Consider the following 22,956-nt stretch of genomic DNA (forward strand, 5'->3'; position numbering starts at 1 on the left):
GTCCTCGCAGGCAGCATTTGGCGCTTGGTGATCGTGCTCTCATCAGACCTCTCTCTTGGGCACCCCGGCGCCCATTCCTGGCCCTGGCTCGCTCGCTGTCCCTGGTGGTCTTCCCTGGGCCCTTCTGGCTTCTGCCCTGGAGTTTCTCGACTTCTCCCTACTCTCTCCACCCCACGCATCCTCCCTGGGGTCCACCTGCCTGCAGATTCAGCTCCCGCATGTCCGCGGTACCAGTTCCCTCCCCTGCACGGCCTGCTGGTTTTCCAGCCTGGAAAACCGTGACTTCGCCCGCCAACGTCCGCTTACTTATCAGGTATCTGCACGAGGCTGTTTCACCAGCGCCTCAAACTCAGCCTCTTTCCTCCAGAACGGAGTTTACCTCCTACCTCGGTGCATCATTTCCCCTTCCACAGCCTGAGTCAGAGACCCGGAGTCACTGTGGACACAGCCTCCCCACTCTCTCCCCATGTTTGAGTGCTCACATCTGACCTCCAGGATGTGCCCTCCATCTGCCCACTCTCCTTCGTGTCCCCAGGGCCCGTGGTCCAGGCTGGATGGCAGTAATGGCCTCCTTCCTTCCTGCAGCTCATCCGCCACACTGGGACTATAAAAATCCACCTGGTGAGGCAGGCCGACTGCTTGAGCTCTGGAGTTGGAGACCAGCTTGGGTAACATGACAAAACCCCATCCCTACAAAAAAAACTAGCTGGGTGGGGTGGTGCACACCTGTAGTCCCAGCTACTGAAGAGACTGAGGAGAGAGGATCACGTGACCCTGGAAGGTTGAGGCTGCAGTGAGCTGTGACTGTGCCACTGCATTCCAGACTGGGTGACACAGTGAGACCCTTTCCCAAAACAACAACAAAAATCCACGTGACCACTCATCAAGCTGGAATAACAGGCTCAGATAAAACCAGCCACAAAGTTAACAAGGAACCCTGTTTTTCAAGGACACACTGCAGCAGTTACCACATGTCACAATGGCCCCGTCTTTGAGGGACAACAGCTTTCCTACTCACCGAGATCTTTGCTCTCTCAAATCACTGATTTGCCAGAACTTTGCTATCTGAAATACAATCAGCAAGAAGGAAACAGCCTGCTTATCCCTGGAGGGTGTAAGTCACTTTGATACCGAAGCAGCTTGGGTTTCCAACCTGGAGGAAGAACCCCACACAGTCCACTTCCGGGCACAGTATTCCATAACTATCATGACCCTGGGGCTCCCCAAAAAACCGGAGCCTCTTTGCAGACCAGGCCTGATGCGGCCCGCCTCACACTTAGCCTTGTTCTGAGCCTGTCAGAAGCCTGCCTCATATATGCCTGTAATCCCAGCACTTTGGGAGGCGAAGGCAGGTGGATCACCTGAAGTCAGGAGTTCAAGACCAGCCTGGCCAACATGGTGAAACCCTGTCTCTACTAAAAATATAAAAATTAGCCGGGCATGGTGACGGGCATCTGTAATCCCAGCACTTTGGGAGGCTGAAGCAGGTGGATTACCTGAGGTCTGGAGTTCCAGACCAGCCTGGTAAAACCAGGTGAAACCCAGTCTCTACTTAAAATACAAAATTAGCTGGGCGTGGTGGTGCGTGCCTGTAATCCCAGCTACTCCGGAGGCTGAGGCAGAAGAATCACTCAAACCTGGAGGTGTAGGTTGCAATGAGCTGAGATTGTGCCACTGCATTCCAGCCTGGGCAACAGAACAAGACTCCGTCTCAAAAAAAAAAAAAAAAAAAGCTGCCTCATCTAAACCTCACCTGAGCTCCACCCTTCCACAAGATCCTAGGAACACTCTCTTTACCTCTGTCCCGTGAGCTGCCCAGGGTTCCCTGGGGCCACAGATGAACAGGCCTGACTGTCAGAGTACAGGCTCCATCCTGGTGGTGTCAGGCTAGTTGGGTCGGCACAACCGTAAGACCACCGGGCAGCATTTGTCTGTACTGTTTACAAATACCTACTGCACACCTACTACGTGCCAGGTGCTATACCAGGCAGTGGTGACCCAGCAGTGAGCAAGAGCCTCTGACTTCTGCACGCTCCACCTCTAGCACTCAGTCCCCGCTTGCCGAAGAAGTGGGGCGCGACGGGTACATTGAGGGGAAAGGGATGGTTAGGGAGGGGGTGGCTGTGGATTAGATAAGGAAAAAAAACAAGGACATGGAAAGGTTGAGGCTGAGGCTACCAGCAAAGCGAGAGGTGGGATTTAAAGATACAAACAGGAACCTCTAGGCTTGAAAATAACTCAGGGGCCATCTGAACATTTTCCTTTCTTGCGTCAAGGGTCTGCTGCCTTTCCAAGTCTTTTCATCATCAGAATCCAGCACCACCTTCCCAACACCCCTGGAAGGGAGGCATTGCTCCCATCATGAAAACAGTGGGGTTCAGAGAATTTAAGTGACTTATCCAGGAACACACAGCTAGAGTGCAGGGACTCCGGGCCCCAAGTCTGAGTCTGGGGCTCTTCCCGGTGTGGCACACTCGCTGCTGTGGAAGTAACCTGGTTTGATCATTCTGCAGCCATTTCTGTGGAGTGGGAGGATGGAGCGTCTGGGTTTCAAAGACCCCACAGGGTCAGCCCACAGTGGGCACTGTACTTGCAGGGGGAACCCAAGAGGCCCCGGGGAAGAATTCATTTCAGAGCATGTCTCGGGTGATCAGAGTACATACGGGCTATCCTGCAGCCCAGAGGTGCCAGTTGACAGGGACTCCATGAAGCCGCCACGCTGTAAGGTGATAGTGGCACAGGGCTTCATAGCTGGTGTGAGGAAGTGGTGGGGAAGAGTCTTTACCCTCTGCCTCCTCCTTCTCCCGCCAACAGGTGGCCCACCTGGACCACCCCTGGCCTCCCACTTCCACAGCTGCCTCACTGGCTGCCTGCTACTCTCCAACTCGGTCACCAGAGTAACAGAAAATCACATTACCCCACTTCTGAAAGCCCTTCAAAGCCTTCTTGCCATGGTTCACAAGGCCTGGCCTAATTTCTAATCTCACCTGCCGCCCGATTTCTAATCTCACCAGGAGGTGCTCTCCTCGGCCCTTCAGCCGGCCTTTTCTTGCTCACTCCTCCCTGGGCGGGGCACTGCCAGGTTGTGGCCTGGCCCCACCCTTCTCAGCTTCCAGAATTGGGGTCACCGCGTGCTCTCCGGGAGGCCTGCCTCCACCACCCTCAGGCCGCCCTGCCCGCCTGCTTCCTGCTCGCTTCTCCCTGATCGGCTTTCGTGGCCCTCCCTGCTCTCCACCATTGTTTTATTTTGCTGTGTTTGTTTCCTCTTCTCCCCACCACACTCCCAGAATGCAGGCTCCTAATAAACACACCCGCCAGGTCTGCCTTAACACAGAGCCGAGTGCCTGGCACCTGGCGTGTGCCAATAAATATCCATTGCGAGAAGGAAAGGATAGGGTGGCCACTTGCAGTGACGTCATTTTGACTCCAGCCTGATTATGCAACAGCAGCGCCAGCACCTGCCAAGAAGAGCTCCACAGTGAGCGTGGCCATGCTCAACCGGTGAATTCCAGCCAATGACGGGAAGGCTGGCGTCTCAGCCTGCCACCCCGATTCGAGGACACAGGATGACAGCACCTGTTGTGTGCCCACCCAGCTGTGCCAGCCTTTGGGGAGCTCCCTGGTTCCAACATTGGCTGATCAGGGCTGGATGTGCTGCCCATCTCTGTGTCCTCACCTCCTGCCAACCAGACATCTTTTTTTTTTTTTTTTGAGACAGTCTCGCTCTGTTGCCCAGGCTGGAGTATAGTGGTGCGATCTTGGCTCAATGCAACCTCTGCCTCCTGGGCTCAAGTGATTCTTCTGCCTCAGCCTCCCAATTAGCTGGGATTACAGGCACGCGCCACCACACCCAGCTAATTTTTATATTTTTAGTATAGATGGGGTTTCACCATACTGGCCAGGCTGGTCTCGAACTCCTGACCTTAGGTAATCCACCCACCTCGGCCTCCCAAAATGCTGGGATTACAGGCATGAGCCACCGCCCCTGGTATTCTCAATTTTTTTGAAATAAGAGATTTATATTGCTTGACATTTTGCATATAAAGTGAGACTCTTTTAAAAATATACATCATGCTATTTCAACCAGCTGCTGCTCCCTGGGATGTCCATGGGCTGTCCAACTGTCCCCTGGGCACCAGCTTCTGTTTTTTATGCTGACTTTGGGCACTGAACCCTCCTTGGCTCCTAGGGTCCTGACCAGGCTGGTCCTGCCATCCACAGCGATGCCTCTGCTAGCGACATCCCTGCCCAATTTTCCATGTCCAGCTTTGACACCTCCACAGAAAGGCTGAGCCACCACCGGGCCCCCACTGTGGCTGAGCATCCACTCTCTCTTCCCCATGTGCTCCTTGCCCCCGACTCCCCATCTCTGGAACCCAAGTTTGGGCTGCATGGACCACCTTCTGGGCCAGGCTGTTAGGAGGCCACCACCAAGCAGCGAACGCAGAAGCAGCCGTGCCCTGAGGAGGCACCACCAGCAGCCTCCAGCAGCACTCAGTGAGGCAGGCAACGATCCATCTGTGCCGCCAGCATGGAGCCGGAAGCCACAGCTGACTTGTGCAGCAGAGGAAGTCAAGTTCATTTTATTGAATTTATTCTCATTTTCAGTTTGAATGGCCACATGTGGCAGGCAGTTATTCTATTGTGCAGTGCTTGCTGGACCACATGCAACATTTCAAAATTGAAAATCAAAAATAAATGTACGGCTCACCCACTAGGATAGCTAACATTTTTGTTTTGTTTTTGACACAGGGTCTTGCTCTATCACCCAGTCTGGAGTGCAGTGGTGCAATCACAGCTCAGCTCACTGCAGCCTCGACCTCCCAGGCTCAAGCCATCCTCCCACCTCAGCCTCGTAAGTAGCTGGGACCACCGGCGTACCCCACCACACCAGGCTATTTTTATTTTTTGTAGAGATGGGGCCTCGCGATGTTGCCCAGGCTGGTCTTGAACTCCTGGGCTCAAGCGATCCTCCCACCTTGACCTCCCAAAGTGCTGGGATTACAGACATGAGCCACCATGCCCGGCCTAAGAGGGCTAAAGTTTTTTAAATAACAAGTGTTGGAGAGGAGGTAGTTCTGTCCTCCCGCACTGCTGGTGAAATGGTTCAGCCATGGGGGAAATCAGTCCTCAAAAAGTTAAACAGAGTTACCATAGGACCGGCAGTCCCACGCCTAGATACACCACAAAGCTGAAAACCTGTATTCACACACACGCTAGTACTGGATGTTCACGCAGCACTGTTCACAATAGCCTAAAGTGGAAAAAAGATAAAAGCCCATCTGAAGAATGGATAAACAAGATACCGTATATCCACACAATGGAATAATATTTGGCAATTTAAAAAAAAAGGAATGAACCACTGACACGTTACAATGTGGATAATCCTTGAAAATCTGATGTTACAGCCGGGCGCAGTGGCTCACGCCTGTAATCGCAGCACTTTGGGAGGCCGAGGTAGGTGGATCACCTACCTCGGTGGATCACCTGAGGTCAGGAGTTTCAGACCAGCCTGGCCAACATGGTGAAACCCTGTCTCTACTAAAAATACAAAAATTAGCCGGGCATGGTGGTGGGCGCCTGTAATTTTAGCTACTCAAGAGGCTGAGACATGAGAATTGCTTGAATCCAGGAGGCAGAGGTTGCAGTGAGCCAAGATCGCGCACTGCACTACAGCCTGGGTGACAGAGTAAGACTTTGTCTCAAAAAAAAAAAAAAAAAAAAACTGTGGTTACGTGAAAGCAGCCAGACACAAAGGACCACGTATTGTAGCTTTGATGTAAAATGTTCAGAAAAGACAAATTTAGAGACAGAAAGTAGATTGCGGTTGCCAGTGCTGGAGCGTGAGGAATGAGGAGTGACTGCTAATAATGGCTCTGGGGTCTCCTTCAAGGGTAATAAAAATATTTTGGGACTAAACAGAGGCAATAGTACAGCAATTGTGAACGTATTATCCTCAATGTCATGGAATTATACACTTCAATATGCTTAATTTTATGCGATGGGAATTATACTAAGATTTTTCTTTTTTTTTTTTTTCAAGGAAAGTGCACAATCTTTTGAGGCCTCACACAGATGGTTGTGTGAAAGGGTCAAGGCTGTGGAGACCTGCTACAGGGCCGAGTTCCATTTCCCCTTAGAGTGAGTGCAGGGTCAGCCTCTCAGGGCTCGGGGGCTTCAGTGGCCCTGCCTCGGAGAGCTCCAGCCAATGGCCATGTCACACGTGAGGAAGCTGAGGGGCCAGGGCAGCAGAGCAAGGTCTGTTGCCAGGAACTGACTGCCCTGCCTCGCAGCAGCAGGTCAGAGGTGGGGCATCTGGGACAGGTGGCCACAGCAGCCTGGAGACATCGCAGAAGGAGACCTTCCGCAGAACACCAGGAGCCCAGCGGTGAGGGGCTGCAGGGCCAGGACCCAGGGTGAACCAGGACCCAGAGTGAACCAGGACCCAGGGTGAACCAGGACCCAGGGTGAACCAGGACCCAGGGTGAACCAGGAGGGTGAAAGGCCAGGCACTGCCCAGCTAAGGGCTGCAGCAGGCACGGCCTGCTAGGAGAGTCTCAAAGGACATCCACACAAGTGACCACAAGCTCAAAGTCAACTTGAAACATGGGCCACAGATCGCCCGAAGCCAGCTTACCCCCGTGGGACAGAACAGCCCCCAAAGACGTCCATGCCCTAATCCCCAGAACCTGCGCATATGTTACCTGACACGGCAAGAGGGACTTTGCATATGCGACTGAGTTAAGGACTTTGAAATGAGGCGATTATCCCGGATTACCTAGGTGGGCCCCAGGCAATCACAGCAATCCTAATGGGGGAAGACAGGAGGCTCAGGGTTGGGAGGAGACCGCGATGGAAGTAGGGAAGCAGGTGGGGGTGGGAGGCACTGGACCGTGCCACGCTACCGCCCTGAAGATGGAAGAGGGAAGGGAATCTCCTCTAGAGCCTCCACAGAGGACACCATGCTGCTGACCCCTTGATTTTAGGCTTCTGATTGCGGGACTGTAAGAACACATTAACGTGTCTTCAGCCACTGAGTTTTTGGGTCATTTCTCATAGCACCAATGGGAAGCCAACATCTCACCCCACTGGGCAAGTGAAAACTTCCCGTGCCCTATCCCTCCTTCCGAGCCGGAAGGGGGTCACAAATCAGGCGGTCAGACACCAAAAATAAAAATATAGGTGGCCAGGTACAGTGGCTCACGCCTGTAATCCCAGCACTTTGGGAGGCCGAGGCAAGCAGATCGCAATGTCAGGAGATCGAAACCAGCCTGGCCAACATGGTGAAACCCTGTCTCTACTAAAAAACAAAAATTAGCCAGGCGCGGTGACACACTCCTGTAATCCCAGCTACTCAGGAGGCTGAAAAAGGAGAATTGCTTGAACCCGGGAGGCAGAGTTTGCAGTGGGCCAAAATCACGCCACTGCACTCCAGCCTGAGTGACAGAGCCAGACTCCATCTCAAAAAAAAAAAAAAAAAATAGAGGATAGTGGCCAGGTGCAGTGGCTCCCAATGCTTTGGGAGGCCAAGGCAGGAGGATTGCTTTAGTCCAGAAGTTCAAGACCAGTCTGGAAAACATATTGAGACCTTGTATCTTAGACAAAAATTAGCCTGGCATGGTGGTGCATGAATTTTAAATTCATGAATAGCCTGTGGCCCCAGCTACTTGGGAGGCTAAGATAGGAGGATCACTTGAGCCTAGGAGGTCAAGGCTGCAGTGAGCTATGATCGTACCACTGCACTCCAGCCTGGGCAACAGAGTGAGATCCTGTAAAAAAAAAAAAAAAAAAAAAAGCCCAGCTAAGTTTGAGTTTCAAATACTTATTTTTTTAGTAGAAAAAGACCCCAATATTGCATGAGATATAATTATACTAAAAAAGTGTTCACTCTTTATCTGAAATGCAAACTTAGCTTGGCATCCTGTTATCTGGCAATCCTCATCAAAAACAGCAGCTACATGGAAGGAGGGTAGCAGGGAAGAGAAAAACCACAGTCCCTGCTGCCCCAGTAAGCTCTTGGGGGCATGGGGGAAAGCTAATGGTAAGTCAGCGTCCACATTTTACTACCTGGGACCGAATATTTTAAATTCATGAATAGAGACTGCTTTTGATCTAAAGTGGTACCAGGAACGAATTCCCTAGGAATAGACAAAAAAAAAAAATCACGGGAAAGGTCTGGGCTTTTCATAGCGTAGAAAGAAGGGACAAGAGGGCAGCCCTCTTCCCGCGTTCCCACTGAGCAGGTTTGAGGGGCAGCAGGAAACAACGCTGACTGCATTGTGGCACCCCTCCAGGCTGCCTTGGACGAGTTAAGATGGGATCCGTCAGCTTGGTCTCTAACCCCAGGTAAAGATGGAACAGATGCTGGCTGTGACCAGGAGTCCTGAATTTGCCTTGCACCATTTCCCTCCACCGGACTGGGAGCCACTGCGTGGCAGGAAGCTGCCTTTTCCATTTCCCAAGACCGGAATCAATCACAGCGGCTCATCGCATCATGCATCCTCTGCAATTGTTCCTTCCTTTCCAGGGAGGTTGGTCACGGCCAATGCTGTCCTGTGTCCACGAGGTGGCGCTCGCGATCACCGCAAAACACATTGCTACGGTGATGGTTTTTAAATAAGAAATCTTACAATGGTTTTAGACATAAAGGACTGTTGAGAATATGATAGAGAGTTCGTGTGCGACCCGCACTCTGTTCCACTGCGCCTTAACATCTGACATGACTCTGGTCCATCTGTCACCATGAAGGAGCCAATTCAAATATGAGTAAGTCACCTGCATTTTATTCACTCTTCCTTCGTGTTTGCCTAATGTCCTTTTCTACCCCAGGTCCCACGAGACATTTAGCCACCAGGTGTCCCCAGGCTGCTCCTGGCTCTCGGGGTTTCTCAGACTCTTTGTTTCTGATGCTCTTGACAATTTGAGGAGTCCTGGTCAGGGATTCAGTCAAGTGTCCCCCACTATTGTGATTTAGCTGATGGTCTCCTCGTGATTGGACGGGGGTATGGGTCTGGGAGACAGACCCCAGAGGTGAAGTGGCCCTTCTCGCCGCATCTTGTCAAGGGCCAGAACTATCAGTGTGGCTCACGGCCGTCGATGTCGCCCTTGAGCACCTGGCTGAGGTGGCGCCTGTCCGCCTCTCCTGCTATGAGACTGCCCTTCCACTCCCCTTCTATTCGGTACTCTTGGATCATTTTTTGGCTTTTGGAAACCATTTCCTGAACGCTTGGCCATTGGAGCACTGAGTTCGGTTAGGACAGTGGAGGTAGGGGTGAGAATTGGGGGACAGGGTGCTGGTCACATGGTGTGAGAACAAAGTGGAAACTTACAACCAGGGGAAGGGCCCAGCAGTTTTCAAAGTTAGGGCACCAAATAGTAACTTAGGGTTCTTGCCTCTTCCCACCTCTGAATTACCCAGGTAAAACTTAAGTCAGGATCCTTTCAGAGGTGATAGGAAGTGTGATCTGAGAGACCAAAATAGATGCCCCTGTATCAGCTAAGATGGACCATAAGGTTAAGGAAACAAAGTTACCTGTGGTTCCAGGGTTCAAGGTTCAGGGCCCAGCTGGCATGGGAAATTAATTTTTTTCTTTTTTGAGACAGAGTCTCACTGTCATCCAGGCTGGAGTACAATGGCGTGCTCTCGGCTCACTGCAACCTCCGCCTCCCAGGTTCAAGCAATTCTCCCACCTCAAACTCCTGAGTAGCTGGGATTATAGGCATGCGCCACCACACCCAGCTAATTTTTGTATTTGTAGTAGAGACGGGGTTTCACAATGTTGGCCAGGCTGGTCTCAAACTCCTGACCTCGTGATCAGCCCGCCTCAGCCTCCCAAAGTCCTGGGTTTACAGGTGTGAGCCACCACACCTGGCCAAATTTATTTATTTGACACCCCGGCTGGAGTGCAGTGGCGCGATCTTGGCTCAGTGCAACCTCTGCCTCCTGGGCTGAAGTGATTCTCCCACCTCAGCCTCCCAAGAATCTGGGATTACAGGCATGTGCCACCATACCTGGCTAATTTTTATATTTTTTGTACAGACAGGGTTTCATCATGTTGCCCAGGCTAGTCTCCAACTCCTGACCTCAAGTGATCTTCCCACCTCAGCTTCCCAAAGTGCTGGTATTACAGGCATGAGCCACTGCACCTGGCCTGGCATGGCAAATTTTAAAATCCCTATGGCGGCAAGAAAAAAAAAAAAAACACATTTGCAAAACACCCTAATAATTGGAGCTATCAGGCAAATTATCCTAACTCTGATTTACAATCCCAACCGCTACAACTCTGACCGGACGAAGGAATGGACTTACATTCTTTTCCCATAAGTAATTACAGACCTTAAGCCTGTTTCGGCGGCTTACAGAAGCTACCCACAGAGTGTGTGCCCTACAGTTCACCTTTTCACACAAAGAGCCAAGTTCCACCTCTCTTTAATGCTAACCTCACTCCAACGTGAACATGTGATGTATATGTATGTTACATGTGTTTACCCACTGCCCGTGCACTCGGCTCCCTTCATAAATATATATCACTTCCTCCCGAACCTGCTGAATATGTGCAACTATTGTGGGCTACAGGCCCTGTTAGGCATAAAACCCAGCCTGTTGCTCCCCTCTTGGAAGAGGGGGTACCTTTGGCACACACTGGAGACCGTCTCTTCCAGTTTGCAAACTGATACCCCCGCCAAGCTCTCCTTTCTACCGTTTAGCCACCCTGGTGGTCTTTCGGATAACAAGAAAAATCCAGGAAAAGGCAGCCAAGGAAAAGCAGCGTCCAAAAGGCTGACAGAGACTGTCACCCTGTCCTCTAAGTGCCACCAGGACAGAGAGCCTGAGCGCAGGGACGTCATGTGTATGTCCCTTGCACCTGGGCCTGGTCTGGCCCACAGCGGGGGCTCAAGAAACAGCTGCTCACCAAGAGTGGTGGCTCACACCTGGAATCCCAGCACTTTGGGAGGCCAAGATGGGAGGATCACTTGAGCCCAGGATTTCAAGACCAGCCTGGGCAACACAGGGAGGTCCCTCAACCCTACAAAAAGTCAAAAATTAGCTGGGCGTGGTGGCCCACGTCTCTGGTCCCAGCTATTCGGGAGGCTGGGGAGGGAAGATTGCTTGAGCCTAGGATGTAGAGGCTAAAGCAAGTTGTGATTGTGTCACCACACTTCAGCCTGGGTGACAGAGCCAGTCAAAAAAAAAAAAGAAAGAAAGAAAGAAAGAAAAAAGAAATGGCTACCGAATGAACAAATGGTCGGTTGGTTGCTCTGCCCCACTCAATTCCCCCAGGTAAAATGGATCCTGCCTCTCACCTACTTTAAAACCCTTCCACGACTGCCCACCGCCCTAGGCTGACCTCTCACTCAGCCCCCACCATCTGGGCCTGGTCTCTCCCCACATGCACGGCCCAGCTCAACTCCTTCACCCCGACCTTTCCATGGTCCTCTCTCCCCATGCGCATGGCCCAGGTCGACTCCTTCACCCGGGCCTTTCCATGGCCCTCTCTCCCCACGCGCATGGCCCAGCTCAACTCCTTCACCCGGGCCTTTCCATGGCCCTCTCTCCCCACGCGCATGGCCCAGCTCAACTCCTTCACCCGGGCCTTTCCATTTTGCCTGGAACACGTGTCCCCATGTTCTTCCCTCCCTCATCCTTCAGGTGTCCCCAAGATCTTCCTGCCCACTCTCCACCCCACCTTGGCTTACGTGGCCCGCAGCCCAGAATTGGGATGAAAATAATGGGGGTGGAGGGAGGTGATGTTCTTTGACGACAGTACAGGCTTCAAGGACAGTGGAGAAGCCTGATCTGGGGGAGGATGGTGTGGGGAAAGACCCCGTGGGTGAGCCACGAGGCTAAGGAGGGGTCGTGGGGGAGGGTTATGCCCCATCCAAAAGCCCCACCAACTTAAATTCTGCAGCTGATTTCTGCCGCTGCTGTCTTGCCACTGCACAGGAACCCCAGGCTCACAGCTCCAGTCACTTTATCTTGGGCACCAGGCACCCTGCAGAGTTAGCTTCATCCTGGGCCTCTCACAAAACGTTGCTTTTGCAGTAAGAGTCGCTGTGAGTTCAACCCACGGTTCTCACTGCGCTAAGGCTGTGTTTCTGCTTTTGTGGTACACAGGTCTTTTTCTTCTTCTAACACCATAAAAGGTGACAAAATCTCCTAGTTGCTGAAGTCCTCTGTGCACACACTCAGCTGGGGAGCCTTTGTGGCTTAGTGGAGCGAGGCTTGTGGGGCCGCCTGCTTACCTGGGTCCCTGCCTCTGCAGAGATTGCCTTATATGGTGAACAGGCCCAGTGACAACGTGCAGCCAGGGCTGGTGACAGAAGTCCTCAGTTTCGAAAGAGGCTTTGCACAGATCTTTACAGAAGGTCTGGCCTCCAAGCAGGCAGGCAGGCAGCAAGCCACCTTTCCAGAAGTCACCAGGCATCGAGGGCAACCAGGGACTCGGTGCCCAGACTAAATGCAGAGAGGTCATTCTGCTTCCTGCCCAGCAGTTCAAAGGAGAAGAGATGGCCAGGAATGGACTGTTTCGGGGAGATGAACAGAGGGAGGCAGCAGGGCTTTCTAACACTAGGTACAACCAGATGAAGCTGCCGTTTGGGATTGCAAACATGATTAATACCAGTAGATGTGGTCCAGGCTCACAATCACCCGCCCATGGGCCAGGCCCATGCTAAGTGCCGAACACGCAGCATCCCACTTAACCCTGGCAGCCAGAACTCTGGGATAGGCACTCTCATTCTTCCCACTTAACAGATACACAAACTGAGGCTCCAAGCAGGACAGTAGCTTCTCTACCAGGCCACCGGTCCATGGCAGAGACAGTGCAGGCCTCCTGCAATCCCAGCTCAAGAAGGCTGTGCTGGGGCAGGGAGCAAGGGACATGGCTGTCTGACACTGTGGCCTCAGGCCACGCCCGCTGCTTGAATGTCTCGGGTCCAAACCTAGGTGTGATATAAGCATGAAAGATGCAACAGTGTTCAAAGATTTGGTTGATTTTTTTTAATTTTAAAATCTCAAATTTTAAACTACTATTTTATGGCCAGGAGCAGTGGCTCAAGCCTATAATCCCAGCACTTTGGGAGGCCAACGCAGGCAGATCACCCAAGGTCAGGAGTTTGAGACCAGCCTGGCCAACATGGCGAAATCCTGTCTCTACTAAAAATACAAAAATTAGCCAAGAGTGGTGGTGGGCATCTGTGGTCCCAGCTACTCTGGAGGCTGAGGCAGGAGAATCGCTTCAGCCCAAGAGGTTGAGGTTGCAGTGAGCCGAGATTGCACCACTGCACTCTAGCCTGGGCAACAGAGTGAGACTCCATCTCAAAAAAATAAACTACTATTTAGAAATAATTATAGATTCAACAGAAAGTTGCAAAGACAGTGCACAGATGTCCAATATACCCTGCACCAAGTTTCCCTGTGGTTCTAACTCACCTAATCCAAACTGGGGAAGAGACATTGATGCAATCAATGTGTGTGTCCAATTCTGTCATTTCCCCACGAGGGTAGTAGAGTCGTGTGACCATCACTACAAAACACAACTATTCCATCTATGCTGAAGATACAGAAGTGTTCCATCACCACGATGATCTCTTCCATGTTGCCCCAAAATAATTGTGAAATAGAAATTCCATGTAGAAATAGTATTTTGGCTATATTAGGTTCAAAGCATATTAATATTAATGTTACCATTTCTCGTTTTAAAACATGAACACTGAAAACCTTAGAATCGCACACAGGGCTTGTGTTCTACCTCCATTGTCTGTATTTGGATGTTGGACAGCACCGGCTCCGAAGTTCAGACCACAGCTCGGCTGCTTTGGATGGGTTAATTAACCTCCCTGAGCTAGGCTCCGTGGGAGTAGACCAGACCTGTAAGAGTCACTGTTCGGCACACTTGAGTGCCTATGTGCTGGGCATCACGTAAGGGCAGGGGACACAGGAGGCAGCGAGAGAGACCATGTCCTCCAGAGGGAGAGGAGATGCCCCATAAAGGCTCACACACGGGCTAGCAGTGAGAAGGGTCAGTCCACCAGCACCGCCAGGCAGAGTGGGGACCCAGAAGGGGTTAAATAAAAACAGCAAGGGAGACGACTTAAGAACATGGCACAGACTCGCCCACACACAGTAAGGAAAAGAAACGCATGCACTGTCAGCAAATAAACAGCAGAAACAAAGAATTTTTTTTTTTTTTTTGAGATGGAGTCTTACTCTGTCGCCCAGGCTGGAGTGCAATGGCGCGATCTCGGCTCACTGCAACTTCCGCCTCCCAGGTTCAAGCGATTCTCCTGCCTCAGCCTCCCAAGTAGCTGGGATGACCAGGGTCCACCACCGCACCCAGCTAATTTTTGTATTTTTAGTAGAGATGGGGTTTCATCATGTTGGCCAGGCTGGTCTCGAACTCCTGACCTCAGGTGACCTGCCCACCTCGGCCTCCCAAAGTGCTGGGATTACAGGCATGAGCCACGGCACCCGGCCAGAATGTTGCTTAGAAACCCAAATTGTCCCTGTTGCCCCAGAGCAGGTAAACCATACTGGGGGACCCCAGAATCCCAGCCCTTCCCGGGTGCCTCCCAGTACCCAGAGGGCAACAGGAAGAAGCGACTGCGGTTGAAAATAATAAAAATACTGCTACATGCAGCCCCTGTTTCCCTAGAGAACTCAACCGCCAGCTGGGAACTGATACCAAGCCCCACGAGACCCATCCCCCAGGGCCCGTCCCAGAGGTACTCAGCCCCAGGCGCTGGAAAGCTTTTCCAAAGAGATTATGAAAAACGTCTAATATGCGGAAAACCAGACTAAAAAAACAAGCCCTCTTTATACCCACCACCCAGACTCAGCCATTGCTAACATTCTGCCGTTTCCTACTTTTCATTGCAATGTTCGAAGTGAGGCAATTCTGACATTTGAGCTTTCAACATATTTGATGCATTTTTAAAAAAATGATGCCTTTGTACTAACCACAGAACTGTCAATGCATCTAACAACGTTAACAATCATTTTATCATAGAACCTGAGCGTCAATTGCTGGACTCTGGTTGGTAATGCAGAGTCTCCGGCTTTACCCCAGAACTCCTGAATCAGAATCCGCACCTTCACAAGGTCTGAGTCCTTCACGTACTCATGATGGTTGGAGGAACCAACTATTTTTTTGGAGACAGGGTCTCGCTGTCACTGAGGCTGGAGTGCAGTGGTGCAATCATAGCTCACTGCAGCCTCCACTTCCTGGGCTCAAGTGATCCTCCCGCGTCAGCCTCCCAAAGTGCTGGGATTATAGGTGTGAGCTGCTCCGCCCAGCCCAGAAGCAAACCTTATATTCAGTCTCATTGGATTAAATTCTGTGCCTCCACAAAATTCATGTGTTAAAGTCTTTCTCCCAGTGCCCCAGGATATGACTATGTGACTTATTTGAAAATAGAGTCATTGCAGATGGAATTAGTTAAGATGAGGTCACTCCAGGGTACTATGTATGATCTAGTGTGGGCCTATGATCTAGTGTGACTGGTATTTTTTTTTTTTTTTTTTTTTTTGGAGATGGAGTCTCACTCTGTTGCCCAGGCTGGAGTGCAGTGGTGAGATCTCGGTTCACTGCAGCCTCTGCCTCCCAGATTCAAGCGATTCTCCTGCCTTAGCCTCCTGAGTAGCTGGGATTACAGGCATGCACCACCACGCCCGGCTAATTTTTTTTTTTTTTTTTTGTATATTTTTAATAGAGCTGGGGTTTTGCCATGTTGGCCAGGCTGGTCTTGAACTCCTGACCTCAGGAGATCCACCCGCCCTGGCCTCCTAAAGTGCTAGGATTATAGGCGGGAGCCACCATGCATGGCCTTTTTTTTTTTTTAATTAGATAGAGACAGCCATGCACGGAGGGAAGGTATTGTGAAGAGTCACACGGGAAGACAGCGTCCACAGGCCTCCAGATGCACCAGCCCTGCTGACACCTTGACTTTGGGTTTGTGGCATCCAGAGCTGTGAGGAAGTCGATTTCTGGTGATTTTAACCCCCTGCCCGCAGTTTGTGGTACAGCTGACCTAGGAAATGAATCCACAGTCCCTATCCAAAGTTCACCTGTGGTTTTCTTAAAAATACCCACGGCGGAGCCCACACTAACGATTCCGATGTCCCAGGTCTGGGCAGGGCTCAGATGTGGGTGCTTTTAAAACTGAGACTACACTGCAGGCAAGGCCAGCATGGAGTCAGGAAGCTGCTCTCCTGGTTAACCAGGAAACAGCAGCCAGGTGGTGTAGGGCGCCTGAGGACAGTCACTGAAGTGTACCTGAGAAGGTGGGGATGACCCTGGATGGCAGATGCACGCGGATGCATGTTCCGAGCTAGGGAATCTGGGTTGGCCAACCCCGAGATCTATTCCTTGTCTATGAGACACATCTGAGCCTCAGTTCCCTCTCCCCCACCCCAACCCCAGCCTGGCCCGTGGAACACGAGCTGTACAGGAGGGTGAGGCCCTGAGTTTTTGGTTAAATGCAGGTTGCCAGGTGGAGGTCGTTAAGGGGAGGGGGTTAAATGAAAATGCTGGGTAAACTGCATGATGTTTGCAGACAGCCGTGGCTCTCCTGTGCAGCCCGCTCTCCCCTGTCCGTACGCCGCAGTAAAACCTGTGTCTCGTTCACTGTCTCTGAGTCTCTTCGTTGGCCTCTTGAACCTGGTGCCTTCCCTATTGAGGTTAATAGGGGTTTCGGCACAAAGGATGGACCCTCATCTGCCGCCTGCTGTTTTGTGGGGAAAGGGTAGTAAGTTATTTGGAGAGAGAAATACCCAACACCAGGGCTGGAACCCCGGCAGCTCTGGTCCTCAGTGTGGGTTTTGACTCACAGCAGCCCCTTAGGAACTTGTTAAATTACAAAAATCCTCAAGCCGCACACACAGCTCTTGAGTCAGAGATTCCTGGAGTGGGCTGCTGTCTGCATTTTAAGGAGCCGTCCTGGGGGCTCCGATGCAGGCTTGAGAGTGAGAACCCGGACGAGAAGACGTGCAGGCCCCACGCTGTGTGCACTCAGGCAGCCCCCGGACCAACCCACAGGGGTTTCAGTGTGATCAGCTCTGCCTACGACAAGGTGTAAAGAAACAAAATCCCACAACCACAGCCCCTGACCTGGGAGTTTCCTTCATCATCCGCAAACACAGTAACATTTTCAAAAAGTCCTAAAGACTTAAGAAAAAGGCAACTTCCTCTCCACCTCCTCCAGACCTGCTCCCTGGAGGCAACCGCCACGAGAAGCTTCCCGTGGATTTTCCCAAAGTTCTAGAGGTGCATATTCACGTCCACCTACAGCCCTTAAACATGGACACACGGGAAGCAGACGACTGTCTTACACCTTGACTTTTTTCTCGTTTAACAATATATTAGGCGCTCACACCAATCTACATTTTCCTAACCTGCCACTGTCTAAGTCGATAATAATTTATTGAGCCAATTCCCGTTGAGAGGCACTTCAGTTGCTCCGTCTTTTGCTTTTATGTACAACACTTGTTTAACATCCTAGTACGCACATCTTCCTACATACAGATGGCTAAATATTGTTTCCAGACTGTGGGTTTCATAGGCAAGTTAAAACATCAAGAGACTAATCCAAAGCTGTCTCTTATTTCACCCACTAAGGATATTTAAAAGAAAAAAAAAGTAATACCCTTTATCATTGCCTGTTTCACAAAATAAAGTCATTTTAACCTAAACCTTAGAAAAGACAGATTCAAAAAACCAAAGTGAACACATCGCTTTCTCACGTGACCGGGGATCTGCAGCTCTCCAACACGGTTCTTCAAAGGAAAAGGGGAGATGAGATTAGTAGCACGCCCAAGCCCCCACCAGCTGCAGCTGCTCCCCCTCCCGCCTCCCAAGGGCACAATTCTGTAAGAGGAACTCCTGCCGCCTCCTTCCATCCTGTCTGCAATTATATCGCCCTGATGTCCCAGGCTTTTCTAATTTAGAGGGAGCGTGTCCATTCTCATTGGGTGCTTGGAGAAGGTAATTCCATCCAGGTGCCTAATGAGACCAGCAGGCCACTGGACAGCTGTCGGGTTTTCAAAGAAATCTGTTAGCAGGTGCTCACCAAGCAAATAAACTTCTCGGCTCTATGAAATGCCAATTGCTCTGCAATTCCAAGGCAAAGTGGTTCCTATTACCCAGGTGTTACCGTGGCTGGAAAACAGGACGGAGCTGCCCAGGTCAGGACTTGCCCCCACTCCATCATAGGTGCCTCTTGAGGGTTTGTGGAGCGGTACGCTTGCTCGCAACCCCATACCAACCAACGCCTGGTCCCAAGCCAACAGGGCTGGCATCACCTGGAGCCAGAATCTGCATTTTAACCAGGTGACTCACGTCCACATTGAAGTTTGAGAAGCACCAGCTTAAACAGAGCTATACTGAGACCAAGCCAGGGGGCAGGGGTCACACTGTGAAACCGGCAGCGGCGCCTCGTCAGGCAGCTGACTGGAAAGCTGACTCTGCCACCTCTGTTTGTGCGACATTGAGTGGACATTTTGTCTCTCTGGGCTTCAGGCTCCTCGTCTGTAAAATGGGAGTAAGGACAGGACCTGCCTCACGGGATGCTCTGAGGATGAAATACGCTAATGAATGTAAAGCACAGGGCTTGGCACAGCACACGAGCTCTGAACACGTGGGTGCTTCCTTCCCCTGCCTCTTCCAGTAGAAAGGCTCAGGTTCCTCCAAAGGCCACTGTCTCAGCCTTGATCATCCTAGAAACCCACAAAGATGTGGCATGTCTATTTTATGTTCTCAAGACCCTGAGTGCTTCTTTTAAAAATTGAGGCAGGGTCTTGCTCTGTTGCCCAGGCTGGACCGCAGTGGCGTGATCATGGCTCACTGTAGCCTCGACCTCCTGGGCTCAAGAGCTCCTCCTGCCTCAGCCTCCCAAATAGCTGAGACTACAGGCATGCACCACCACGCTCAGCTAATTGTTTTGATTTTGTGTATGTGTGGACATGAAGTTCTCACTGTGTTGTCCAGGCTGGTCTCAAACTCCTGGCCTCAAGCAGTCCTCCTGACTTGGCCTCCCAAAGCACTGGGATTATAGGTATGAGCCCCTGCACCCAGCCCAACCCTGAATACTTTAAGCCTCGGTAGTTATGTGACTGTCCTGGGAGGCAGTTAAACACACAAATGTCTGGGGCTCAGTCCCAAGCAGCCTGATTTTGTAGGTCAGGAATGATGTCCTGGATTTTCCAATTTTTTTTGTTTTGTTTTGTTTTGTTACAGAGTCTCACTCTGTCGCCCAGGCTGGAGTGGAGTGGCACAATCTCGGCTCACTGCAACCTCCGCCTTCTGGATTCAAGCAATTTTCCTGCCTCAGCCTCCTGAGTAGCTGGGATGACAGGCGTGTGCCAGCACGTCCAGCTAATTTTTGTATTTTTAGTAGAGACGGGGTTTCACCATGTTGGCCAGGATGGTCTCGATCTCTTCACCTCGTGATCCGCCTGCCATGGCCTCCCAAAGTGCTGGATTACAGGCGTGAGCCACCACGTCCAGCGGATTTTCCAATTTTTAACCAGCATCTGGGTGACATTGATACATGTAGACCAGGAAACACCCAGGAAGAAGCACGAATCTAAGACCTCACTGCTCAGAGGGTGATCCGGGACCAGCAGCACCGGCGTCGCTAGACAGCCTGTTAGGAAGGCAGCCTCCGGCCGCCAGGACCTACTGAATCGGAATCCGCATTTTAACAAGATCCTGGGAGACTCGTATGCACCTTAAAGCTGACTAGGCGCTGCCCAGGGATGTCCCTGACCCAGGCTTGGAGGTGATGAGGAGACCCTTGGCGCTCTTGGGTATGGGCACTCCCAGCCCTCCATCTGCCCAGCCCCTTCTTCGGGGACCGGTGTTGGAGCTCAAGCTCCAGGGCTAGAGCTTGATTTCTTCTGGAATGGATCTTGTATTTGTTTCCTGTAGCTGCTGTAACAAAGTATCACCAACTGGGTGCCTGAAAGCAACAAAGTCTTTTGTGTCACAGTTCAGGAGGCCAGAAGTCCAAAACGAGGTGTCCACAGGGCTGGTTCCTTCTGAGCACTGTGAGGAAGAATCTGACCAGCCTTTCCGCTACTTCACTTCAGGGGGTTGCCTGCAGTCCCTGGTTTGTGGCCACATTGCTCCAATCGCTGCCTCCAGCTTCACGTGGCCTTCTCTGTGTCCGTCTCTTCTTCTCTTCTGCTTCTTCTGTTTTGGTTGGGTTTTTTTGGGTTTTTTTGAGACAGGATCTCACTCTGTCACCCAGGCTAGAATGCAGTGGTACGATCACAGCTCACTGAAGCCTCAACCTCCTGGGCTCAGGTGATTCTCCCACCTCAGCCTTCTGAGTAGCTGGGACCACAGGTGCCCCAACGCACCTGGCTAATTTTTTTTTTTTTTTTCACTTTTAGTAGAGACAAGGTCTCACTTTGTTGCCCAGGCTGGTCTCAAACTCCTGGGCTCAAGTGATCCTCCTGCCTCTGCCTCCCAAAGTGCTGGGATTATAGGCGTGAGACACTGCACCCAGCCCTCTTCTGCCTCTTAGAAGGACACTAGTCGTTGGATTTAGGACCCACCCCTAATCTAGGATGATCTCATCTGCAAAGACCCTCTGTCTAAATAAGGCCACAGGTGCAGGGCTTAGGACTGGACATGTCCACCATTCAACTCATGACAGGCCTACTCTGCGGCTCACACCTGTGAGTATTTAAGTCACTGTTCTCCAGGCAGTTTTACATCTGTTTGGTCTCTTTTCTTCTCCAGAAGGAAGAAAGGTTGTGTCCTCCTTTAAAGAGATTTCAGCCCTCTGCCAGTTGGCAGGGGAGGCTGCGTGCATTCCCATGACTGGCTGACAACCCCGGTGACAGCTTTTCACACTCACCAGGAAACAGAGGGCAGAAAGGGGCAGCCAGGGGGCTGGGGCTCAGCAGCTCCCCCCGCGAAAGGACACCATGTGGGCACCACAGCCGGATGGCCCACAGAATGGGGGGGGCATCCTTTGGCCTTCAGACACAGCCCTACCCGCAGTCATGCAGATTTCATGGACTAATCTGGGGCACCAACACCCAGGGGAGGCTACCAGGAAATGATCTGGCCCCGAATAAAAGAACGTTTGGCCGGTCACGGTGGCTCACACCTGTAATCCCAGCACTTTGGGAGGCCGAGGCAGGCGGATCACGAAGTCAGGAGATCGAGACCATCCTGGCTAATATGGTGAAACCCTGTCTCTACTGAAGGTACAAAAAAATTAGCCGGGCGTGGTGGCAGCTGCCTGTAGTCCCAGCTACTCGGGAGGCTGAGACAGAATGGTGTGAAGCCGGGAGGCGGAGCTTGCAGTGAGCTGAGTTTGCTCCATGGCACTCCAGCCTGGGCAACAGAGCAAGACTCCATTTCAAAAAAAAAAAAAAAAAAAAGAACGTTCATCTGGCTGTGCTTTTTGAAACCTCTAACACCTGACGCTAAGGGACCTGGGGGTTGGGTTGATGAGACCCACAGAATGGGAGGGTCCATGGCCCTGGTGAGCGGGCTTCAGGCAGCCTCAGAGCTCGCCTGAGCTGAGACACACACATGGATGCACAGACTTTGATAGCACACGCTGTCGACTGCAGCCGACAGCTAGTTGAGTCAAAAGATCAGACCTCCTGTTGCTCTTGTTGTGGCCAGCAGCCCTGAGCCCCACTGCCCTGCTGCCAGGATCTCGTGGGATGCTTAGACAAGCCCGGCTGCCAGGGCTGCTCCCAGACCGGCTGAGTGGCAAGCTCTGGGAGATGGGGTGCAGGCACCGGGGGTTCCAATGACCAGCAGCACCAAGAACCACTGGTATGTAACTATAATCTGTTGTCACACCGGCGGGAGCTTTGGGAAGACATGGGGCCTTGTGGCACCAAAGGGCAGCTTTAGGAACCTGCAGGTCTAGGTGGTTGCCATGTGGCAGCCTGTTTGAAACAGTGTTGAAAGTGCTTCCATCCTATGGGGCCCCCTGCAGCCCTCAGCCTGGGACCCCTCCTCACCTTACCCCAGCTCCAATGACAGAATCCATCCCTCTTTTTGGGCTACTGTGTCTGTGTTCTTGGGTTTGTGGTGGCCATGGGGGTGCACGGCTCAGATCTCCCTGCAAGACAGAATCTGGTGGTGTCCCTGCTCCCAGCCAATGTGAGACCAGGGCATGGCTCCTAGAACCCAGCCACTCCGCCCCCTCCACTCAGTCCTCTCCTAGAGCCTGGCCACTCCGCCCCCTCTGCTCAGTCCTCTCCTAGAGCCCGGCCACTCCACCCCCTCCGCTCAGTCCTCTTTGTTCTGGGCTCCCTGACTTTCTCATTGCTGCTCTGCAGGCTGAGGCTCTTCCCCGCTCCCAAACTGCCATCCTCCCTCCCCCTCCGCTCTGTCAGTGTCAGACCCGTCCCACGGCTGAAGCCCTTCAGCACCCACTCCTCTCCCCAGCCCCTCGACCCACATGGGCATTACATTCAGTACATTGCTGGCACATCTAACTCCCACTCGGGATTCAAATCTGTTTCCCATGAGACTGGAACTGGCAAAAAGTTCAACGTGGTTTCTAGCTCAGAACTCATAATGTGTGCTTGCCCCCAAAACTAGGAATGGGATTCCAAAGACATGTGACAAGTGTCCTCGGTGCTCACACATGGCCCCAGAGGCCCACGCCAAGCAGCAGCCTGCCCAGCGTGGGCTTCCAACACCTCTTCCTCACCCCTGCATGGCCTCCTCTTCCGTGGATCTTTCCACGGCACTCTCCCTGATGTCAACATAACCTGCTACCTGATCAGAGCCACCAGGATCCCAGACCTGCCAAACCGTTCATCCATTCATCAGCCCTACTTGGAAGCTCAGAGGACATGCAGACATGTTAACTTTTAATTTTTTAATTTTTTATTTTTTTTTTTTGGAGACAGGGTCTTGCTCTGTTACGCAGGCTGGGGTGCAGCAGCACCATCACGACTCACTGCGGCCTCAACCT

Source organism: Pan paniscus, chromosome 18 (assembly GCF_029289425.2).
Source record: "Pan paniscus chromosome 18, NHGRI_mPanPan1-v2.0_pri, whole genome shotgun sequence".
In the NCBI taxonomy this organism is placed as follows: domain Eukaryota; kingdom Metazoa; phylum Chordata; class Mammalia; order Primates; family Hominidae; genus Pan; species Pan paniscus.